The 9,646-nt window shown below is 47.0% G+C and overlaps 1 long non-coding RNA gene across 3 annotated transcripts; it reads left to right on the forward strand.

Moving 5' to 3' along the window:
* Nucleotides 1-956: 956 nt before the first annotated feature.
* LOC125319827 lies at nucleotides 957-8,387 on the forward strand. Of its 3 annotated transcripts, none has more exons than XR_007200908.1 (4): nucleotides 957-1,476; nucleotides 3,179-3,386; nucleotides 5,407-5,813; nucleotides 8,101-8,387. It is a non-coding gene; the product is annotated as an uncharacterized LOC125319827 (long non-coding RNA). The 3 variants fall into 3 exon arrangements; XR_007200906.1 differs by lacking the exon at nucleotides 8,101-8,387 and having other exon boundaries at nucleotides 5,407-5,540; nucleotides 5,672-6,026; XR_007200902.1 differs by lacking the exon at nucleotides 8,101-8,387 and having other exon boundaries at nucleotides 5,407-6,026.
* Nucleotides 8,388-9,646: the final 1,259 nt, after the last annotated feature.

Genomic DNA, 9,646 nt, shown 5'->3' on the forward strand with positions numbered 1-9,646 from the left:
TGCTTGTTTTTTTCCCGGGAAACAGGACTTGGTAGGCACACTTTGTAAATAGGATCTCACCAAAGGATCTCTCTGAAGTTGTCACTGATTTTTTTTCCTCCTTCCGTAAACAAGCCTAAGAGCAACTGAGTCTGAGAGAGAAACTGCTCCTCAGGAAAACAACACGAGTTGCTTGAAGGAAAAAAAAACCTCAAAAACATGATTTGTGGCCCAGTTTTTATTTAGATCGGGATGTGGGACAAGAAATGTCTATATTTGGCTTCAATTCTTGGTGGGAGAAGTGAAGAAAAAAAAATGGGGGGCCCAACAGAAATGAGGAGCTGAGAAAAATTTGGGTTCCAGGCACATCCACAGGAGCCTTTCCAAGATAAATGAAGCAATTTGTGGACCTTGAGCTGGGCTCGGATTTACAGCCCCAGATGTGGAAGGAGGCTGAGAACACTTCACACAGCTGGGGAATTTGCCAGAGAGACTGAACCTCCCGTTGGAGCAGCTCGCCGGGAAGGGAAGCAGACAAAAAAAGGTGGAATTCAGTTGCTGGGAGCTCTGTTAGTCCAGACTTGCTCCTGGGAGGCATCAAAGGCAAAAAGCAACTGGAGCTTGGTCTGGGAGATGTTTTCCCCTGGAAACTTTATTAAATTTGTCTCAGAAAACAAGAGGATAATGCAGGAATCCAGTGAGGCTGTCCAGCTAATTGCTGGGGTGGGAATGAAGAAAAATTGGCCAGAAGAGGCTTGTTAGATCTTCCAAGCCAGCCAAGAGAGGGAACCACAGTTCCTCAGTGAAAATTCCCTGGAATCCAAGCTACTGAAGTGCACTTTGTGTCCAGAGGTGCATCTGGGAGCTCTTCTTTGAGCTGGGAGAAATCCATGGAGCTGAGCTTGGAGGCCTTGAGTTCTTCCTGTGTCTTGGACAGCAAGAACCAGCTCAGCATGTGGAAGAGAGGGAAAGGTGACTTAAATTCCCCAATAAAGTTTTAGGTTTGAAGAGCTTAGAGAATCGTGGAATGGTTTGGACTGGGAGGGATTTTAAAGATTACCTCATTCCATGGACAGGGACACCTTCCACTACCCCAGGTTGCTCCAAGCCCCATCCAACGTGGCCTTGGGCACTCCCAAGGATGGGAATGTTCACTGTTCCTCACTGTGCCTTCTTTTTGCTGGCAGGGAGGTGAAACACCTGAGATGTGGAGGATGGAGAAGTCCTGCCAGCTCTGGTTTTTCCCAGGATTTGCAGTTTATTCCTCACAGAAGTGGGAATTGGCCCTCCTGACATGGCTCCATCGTTCAGCCCCTTGCACAGCCACAATGAGGAAGCTTCCAGTGAGGAACACCCTGGTGGTCACCACAGCCGAGACTGGAACTGGGAATGCTCCACAGAAGCAACCCTGGCACCGTGTCATGGATAAATCCAGGGAAAGCTGCTGGGAACCTTGGGAGGAACTGCAGCTATTTTCTCACATTCATAAATCCTGATGTAAGCAGATGTTTTGGAGGAAGTGGGAGGGCTGGACAAGGGAAGGGTTTCAGGCTCTCCTATTTGGGGAGCCCCCCAGGGAAGGACTGGTGGAGGAATTTGTTTGGACAATTCCTAAAATAATGGGACCCTGGGCTGTGGTGTTGAGGGAATAGAAACAACAACAGCAGGAATCCTTCCCTTTCCAGAGGGGCTCCTCACAGGATGGATGTAGATCAGGCTGGGATCTGACCTAAGAAAATACTTGGAAAACTTTTTTAAGCCCTGCGTAGATGCACCCTTTGGACATGGGAATAGGACTCCTGGTGGATCTGTGTGACAGGGGAGGAGGAATGGGAGAGCTGCCTCTGCCTTTCCATGCAGGAGAGACCTTTCCATTGAGGATGGGAATTTGAAGTCCCAGAAATCCACCCTGTGAGCTCGCTGCTCACACAGCCAGGTGTTGGTATCCAACCCTGCTCCATCCAACCCTGCTCCATCCAACCTGGTAGTTTGGCCCAGGTGAAGCTCTCCTTTCCCAAGGAATCAGGCAGCCCTGGCTTTGTGGAAATGCTGCACCTTCAGAAATGCTGGAGATGGGAAGGCATTGGAGAAGAGCTCCAAGACATTCCCAGCTCAGTGTGGCTCTCTCTGGTGGCTTTGGGAAGGGAATCCAGCTGGATCTTCCTTGTGTTCAACCAGACCTGCACAGAAAAGCCTGGGAGAGCTTTCAGTGGCCTCTTCCTCCTCAGTGCTCAAGGCTGGGCCAGTTTCCCTCCTCTTTGTGGCTCAAGTTCCTCTGGGAGCTGCTTCCTGGAGAATTTCATTCCTGAGGCAGCTGCTCTTCCCAAGGAGGGGACACCAGGAGCACCTCTGGTGGGGCCACCAGCAGGAGCAGCAGTCAAAGGAAGCCAGACTCGTCAGGTTGAGAGTTCATGGAATCCTGGAATGGTATGGATTGGGAGAGACCTTAAAGTTCATCCAGTCCCGCTGGGTGGATGGGCACCTCCCACTGTGCCAGGCTGCTCCAAGCCCCAATGTCCAGCCTGGCCTTGGGCACTGCCAGGGATCCAGGGGCAGCCCCAGCTGCTCTGGGCACCCTGTGCCAGGGCCTGCCCACCCTCCCAGGGAGGAATTTCATTGGAATATCCAAATTCCTTTTGGAATACCCAAGTTCTGGTCTCCTCCCCTGGTCTCTCAACTCCTGGGTCATGGCTGTGTGAACACCTTGTCCCAGACCCCCAGGGTCATTTTTTGGGTTCACCTCGGGTGTTGGGAAGGTCAGGGATCCCTTCAGCTGCCGTTCCCAAATTCCTACTGGTTTATCCTGCACTTTGGTCAGCTCTGATTCCACAAAAGACTGGATTTGATCCGTGTACTCAAGAGTTGCTCTCAATGATCCTGTGGGTCCCTTCCAGCTCAGAATATTCTGTGTTCTCCCTCTTTTTCCTGTGTTTCCCTGATTGTTCTGTCCTGGAATTGGGTCATTAACATCTTTCTTAAAACATTCAGAACGTGAGGCAGCACCAGACTCACTCTGGCAACCCAAACAAGTGAAAACCCCCGGAAGATTTAATGCCCTTTTTCCCTCTCCCGTGGTAAAATGTCAGGATTTGAGGAGAGAAAATGTTTCCAGCTGTGCACAGAAGGGGTTTGATTTAAGTGACCGCAATTTCAGACTCTCGATTGTGTTCTCATTCCCTCTCTCTTTCTTTACCAACAGCCTGGTATCATTTATTTCAAATTCTCCCTGTTTTCGTTGGAATGCATTTAATTGGCTTGGAAGGAGGATAATCTCTTGAAGAAAAACATGCTTCGCATGGAAAGAACTCCTTTAAAGCTTGGCAAAAAAAAGCAGATAATGGCCAAATTCTTCGAATGCTCCATTGTGCCAAAAACTGCTGGAATTGGTCAAATCCTGCCATCAAAGGGTGATGTATTTATGATTATTTATGTTGATTATTAATTAACGTATATAGCTGGGAGAGTGTAATTAGCCCTGCTCTTGTACAGCCAGGGAATGTTCACTGTAACAGCACAAACCACACACAATTGGCTGCATTGGAGTTGGAGCAGGGAAGGAAAAATTCCTGGGTTTCGGGCAAAACCCTTTGGCCCACAAACCTTTCATCAAATCTGCAGGAATAACTTGTTTGGTTCGGGTTGCCCCCTCCCCATATCCCACAAATCCCCCCCTGGATTATGGAGAGGCTGAAATGAGGGTTGGGGTTTGTTATGGAACTTCAGGTCAGGGGCTGGAAATCAGGGATAGGATGGATTTCCATGTTCCTGGTTGGCCACAGGCATTGTCTTGGACGATGGATGGGCACAGCAATGGATCTCACTCCTGAATCCCAGAATCCCAGGATCATTGAGGTTGGAATCACAGAATGGTTTGGGTTGGGAGGGACATTAAAGCCCATCCAGTGCCACCCCTGCCATGGCAGGGACACCTTCCACTGTCCCAGGCTGCTCCAAGCCCCAGTGTCCAGCCTGGCCTTGGGCACTGCCAGGGATCCAGGGGCAGCCCCAGCTGCTCTGGGAATTCCATCCCAGCCCTTCCCCACCCTCACAGGGAAGGTTTTCTTCCCAATATCCCATCTAACCCTGCTCTCTGGCAGTTTAAAATTCCCCCTTGTCCTGTACGTACCCTTATAAAAAGTCCTTCCTCACCCCTGTGGAAACATGGAAGAAACAGGAAGATTTTGGGATGCACCAGGGAAGTAGAATCAGAGAATCCCGGATTGATCTGGGTTAGAAAGAGCCTTAAAAATCATTCAGTTCACCCCAGCCTGGCCCCGCAGCTGGAGCTGGGTATGGAACAAGTGCTCAGATCCTACTGAGAAGGGCACAGCCTTTGCTGGGACAGAGGAGTGGAACCATCCCCAGATTCCTGCTTTGTGGGGAGAAGATTCCTCCCGGATCTCAAGGCAAGGGGTTGGGAGCAGATGAGCTCAGCAGGTTCCCAGCCAGGCCCCTCTGAGGGACACTTTGCTGTCACCCCTGTCCTGACAGGAACAGCTCACCCAGGATGGGCTGCAGGGACACAGGGAGGTGCTCGAGGAAGGAACACGAGCAGGAATGGGGGAAAAGGGACAGGGATTTAGGGGTTCATTGTGGGAAGAGAAGAGGGACAGGGATTTACGGGTTCATTATGGGAGGAGAAGAGGGACAGGGATTTAAGGGTTCATTATGGGAAGAGGGACAGGGATTTAGGGGTTTGTTCTGGGAAGAGAAGAGGGGCAGGGATTTAAGGGTTCATTATGGGAAGAGAAGAGGGACAGGGATTTAAGGGTTCATTATGGGAAGAGAAGAGGGACAGGGATTTAAGGGTTCATTATGGGAGGAGAAGAGGGACAGGGATTTCGGGGTTCATTATGGGAGGAGAAGAGGGACAGGGATTTCAGGGTTCATTATGGGAGGAGAAGAGGGACAGGGATTTAGGGGTTTGTTCCAGGAAGAGAAGAGGACAGGGATTTAGGGGTTCATTATGGGAAGAGGGGCAGGGATTTAGGCATTCATTATGGGAACAGAAGAGGGACAGGGATTTAGGGGTTTGTTCCAGAGCACAGCAGCCAGGCTGTGGAGGAGCGCAGGGAGAGCTGAGCTCGCCCGGTTCTTCCAGGGCCTGTGAGGTTGCTGTGGAGGGAGAGCCTGGGAGAGCTCCTGGGAGCTGCCTTGGAGCTCAGGATTATTTATTAGGAGCATTCCAGGCTGGGATCAGGACTCCACTGCTGCCTTTCCCTTCCAGAGCTCACAAATCACTGCTGCTGCCTCTGTCCCTTCCAGAGCCTCCAAAGTCGGAGTGAATCATCCCTAAGGAAACCAAGGTTTTCTTATTAAGCCTTTGGAAGCAATAAACTGAAAATGAAGCCCAGCAATGTCTTGATTAAGCTTTTTTTTAATGAATGACTGAGAATGTGAATAATGTTCGCTCTCCACATCCAACAGGGAGCTGGGAATCTGCACTGCCTGACTTGCTGAATCATTCCTGGGCTTGGAATGCTGGTTCTGGCACACTGGGAGGAAGAGGAGGTCACTCAGGAGGAAGAGAAGAGAATTCCAGCAGGGAATGATGTTTCCAGGTGGGGAGGGGTGTTAAGATGGGCTCAGCTCCATCCTTGTAGGCTCTGCTAAAGCAGTTTTGGGGTTTCTTTGCCACTGGGGAGTGAAGGAACCTTCCCAGCCATGGTTTAGAGCTCCCTGCACATTCCAGAGCTTTCCACCTGCTCCATCTGCTCCTACCTTTCCCTGGGAGTCACCTGTGTCCTGCTGCCCGGAGAGGTGGGGAAAAGGATGACCTGGAGCAAGTCTGACAGGCCAGGGAGGAGGAAATCCAGGATTTATCCATGCCCAAGGTAAGGGAGCAGGTCAGGGCTGTAAAATCCCTCCCAGCTCCTTCTCTTGGTCATATTCCCAACCTTTCATGTTCCCTTTCTGTGGCAATCCCAGGGAGACTCTGGTTTTTGGGATGGCTTGTCCCACATTCATGGAGTGGTTTGAGTTGGAAGAGACCTTCAAAGATCCTTTTATTCCACCCCCTACCATGGGCAGGGACACCTTCCACTGTCCCAGGCTGCTCCAAGCCCCAGTGTCCAACCTGGCCTTGGACACTGCCAGGGATCCAGGGGCAGCCACATTGGAACTGTTCCTGTCTCTCCATTCTCATCCCAAAAAATATCTTGCTCATGTCCAATTTAAATCTACTTTTTGTCATTCCAGACCTTGGGAAAATGTCTGTGTCCATCTTTTTTAAAACCATCCTTCATATACTGAAAGTGCAGAAGCTCTCCCCGGAGCTTTTTCTTTTCCAACCCCAACTCTCCCATTTTTTCTTTATTAGAGGTGCTCCAGCCTTCCCAATTTCCCAGTGGAATCCCCAATTTTGTGGCCTCTTCTGGACCATCTAAGAGCAGTTTGGCTTCCCTCAAAAAAAAACCCCAAAAACAAAAACAGAAGACTGTCCCCAAATGATGATTTATAATCAACAAAATTTATTTCAATTTTTATTGAAATCCACGGCAAATCCGAGGAGGGTCGTAGGCAAAACCAAACATTCTCCCAATAATATCACAAGGACATCGTTAGGATAATTGCAGCATAATTTGCTCCATCAATCACAGAGTGGTGTGGGTTTTTTCCTTGTGTTTTTTTCCTTAAAAAAAAAAAAAAAGAGGGATAAATGGGTAGAAAGCCACGCAAAACCAACATAAAACGAACAAACAACAGCAAAAAACCCTCATGATTTTTTAGCCAAATGTTTGGCTGTTGTTAATTAGGAGAATCTGGATTTTCTGGCTGACTTCTGGCTGAATTCCCACTGGGAATAACGAGCCATATGCCCTTAACTAGGACTAACCTGCCAAAGCCTGAGCTTTGTTGCTAGAGGCAATCTGGGGGGGTTAACACCAGAAAAAAGGGAAGAATAGAGAGAAAAACACACCAAAAAAATTGATTTCACTCCTGTTTTTTCCTTGGAGTAGCCCAGGGAAGCAGCACAATGCTTAAAAACTGGGATGGAAGGGATGGGAGCCTGGAAAGGTAAATTTGTTTTGGTAAATGTGCTAATTGTGAGCCTTTAAATGAAATAAAATACTCTGAAATTCCCTTTAGTCTTTTCTCCAGCCTGATTTTGTGCTGGGACAAAATTCCTACAAAATCCAAGATATTTATGTACAAATGAACATAATTAGTGGGCAAAACTCAGTGAACGAAGGCAATGAAGGGCTCTCCCAGTCCCATTCTGGGATTCTGCACTGAGTTTCTTCTCTCCCAGTCAGGAACAACATCCCAATATTTAAAGCCCCCTCACCAAACATAACAAGAGCCTCTTATTCCAAGAATTCATAACTCCTAGAAATTCCAAGTGGCCACTGGAATAACTCAAAGGAGCTCCAAGTTGTGCTGAGGGAATATTAAAAGTTGGATTTGTTGTTCCAGAGCAGCTACCAACCCTCTCCTGAGCTCATCCAAACTTTCCTCTCTGTTTACCTGTCCTGAAGAGCTTCCCACACTTAGAGCTCCCACTGGGATAAACATTCCTTGAGGAGATTCCCAAGCACCTCTTGAGGAGATTCCCAACTACACTTGAAGAGATTCCCAAACACCACTTGAGGAGGTTCCCAAATATCCCTTGAGGAGGTTCCCTTCCTTAGGATAAGCACGGCCTCAGTTCCAGGTGCCTCAACTCTGTCCAGGCTTAATTAAGGACTTTTTAGCTCCAAGGATATTGGAATTAGGCCTGGTCCTATTTTATTTTATTTTATTTTATTTTATTTTATTATTTTATTTTATTTCATTTCATTTCATTCTATTCTATTTGGTCTACTTTATTTTATTTTTTATTTTAATTTATTTTTAATTTTCTATTTTATTTTATTATTTTATTTCATTTCATTTCATTCTATTCTATTTGATTTACTTTATTTTATTTTATTTCATTCTATTAGATTTATTATTTAATTATTTAATTATTTTAAATTTTATTATTTTATTTTATTTCATTCTATTAGATTTATTTTATTTTATTTTAATCTATTTTAATCTATTTTATTCTATTTTATTCTATTTCATTTCATTTCATTTCATTCTATTTTATTTTATTTTATTCTATTTTATTCTATTTTATTCTATTTTTTTGCACAGATTTTCTGGCTGTACTTTTTTTAATCCCACAAGTTTTATCACATAAACACTTCTGGCAAAGACGTGAAAAGCCCCAGCACCTGGAGCTGAGATCTCTTCAAAACACTGATTATAATTTGTCAAGTGTTCCATCACCTCTGAGGGAGCTGAGGCCTCACGGAAGGAAAGGCCTAAAAAACCGATGGGAAACAAAGGTGGATCTGTTTAAAGTGGGTTTGAGGAGAACTAAAAAGGTGCCCAGAGCAGCTGGGGCTGCCCCTGGATCCCTGGCAGTGCCCAAGGCCAGGCTGGACATTGGGGCTTGGAGCAGCCTGGGACAGTGGGAGGTGTCCCTGCCATGGCAGGGGTGGGATGGGATGATCCTTAAGGTCCTTCCAACCCATTCCATGATTCCATGATTCTAATGATGGTTAAATCCCAAATCCTGCTGTGCCTGTGTGTGTTTGGGTGGTTTTCTTTAATTACAGAGAAGAAAAAATCACCCATCCTGAGGAAATCCTCAAAAGGAGCAAAGATTTTCCACCCTCTGGAGTAACTGGGATGAGGAGTTCACAAAGACACAGAGGGGCAGGATTCAAACTGGAAATACAGAAGTTCCTTTGTGTGTCAAGATGTTTCTCCAGCTGCAGCTGCACAGTCCCAGGAGATGTTCCTTGTCCTGCTAAAGAGCACCAGGAATCCAGGACATAGAGCTGGATCCAGGGAAGAGCTGGTTCTGCGCCTGCTGCCCACATTTCAGCATTAACGAGAGCTGGAGCTGCTCTGGATTTCTCCTGCTTCCCGTGGCCACTTCCAGAGGCCTCCCACAGCAGAGGGAAAATCTCCACGGACCGTCCCTGACGGAGTGGGGACACCACTGCAGGAGGTGCTGTGGTGGGATTAACATCAGGAGAACCTCCTGGAGATGGGATTTGTTCACAGGTGGCCACAGCTTCCAACAGAATTCCTGAGTGGTTCTGGAAAGCAAAGTCAGGTTTGCAGATCAGCTACAAATAAATCCTCAGGAGATAAAACCAGCTCTTGTGCTTTTTGGCTTCTTTCCCTTCCTTTTTCTGCCTCTTTTCCCAGTTCTGAGATGCTTCTGGGCATTGTCCAGCAATTCATTCCTCACATCATGGTTCATCCACGTTCCTTCCTTTTCCTCTTGCACTCCTTTCCCTTTTTATATTTTGCTCCATTTCCCCCCTCAGTTCCTGATTTTGCTTCCAACTGATTCCCTTTTTTCCTCTATATTGTTTATTTTTTTCCCTAGGCTTGGTCTCCCCGTTATTTCCTCGTGTGATAACGGAAGGCAGAGATTCAATATCAGTTTCCATGGAGTTCCTTCCTCTTCTGGAATTCTTTGCTCCCTCTTTTCCAGAAGTCAGCTTTTCAAATTCCTTAGAAACTCTAAGGAATTCTCATTCCCTGAGATGTGTCCAGCCACCAGAAGAAAATGTGTTCTGCTGCTTTCCTCCCTGGGTTTCAGGGAAAGAAAATCCAGCAGGGAGCAGCTTGCTCTTGTTTCTTATTCCATGTGGGATCAGCAGGATGAGCCCTGATAAAT

The sequence above is a fragment of the Corvus hawaiiensis genome, chromosome 2 (assembly GCF_020740725.1).
Source record: "Corvus hawaiiensis isolate bCorHaw1 chromosome 2, bCorHaw1.pri.cur, whole genome shotgun sequence".
NCBI lineage: Eukaryota > Metazoa > Chordata > Aves > Passeriformes > Corvidae > Corvus > Corvus hawaiiensis.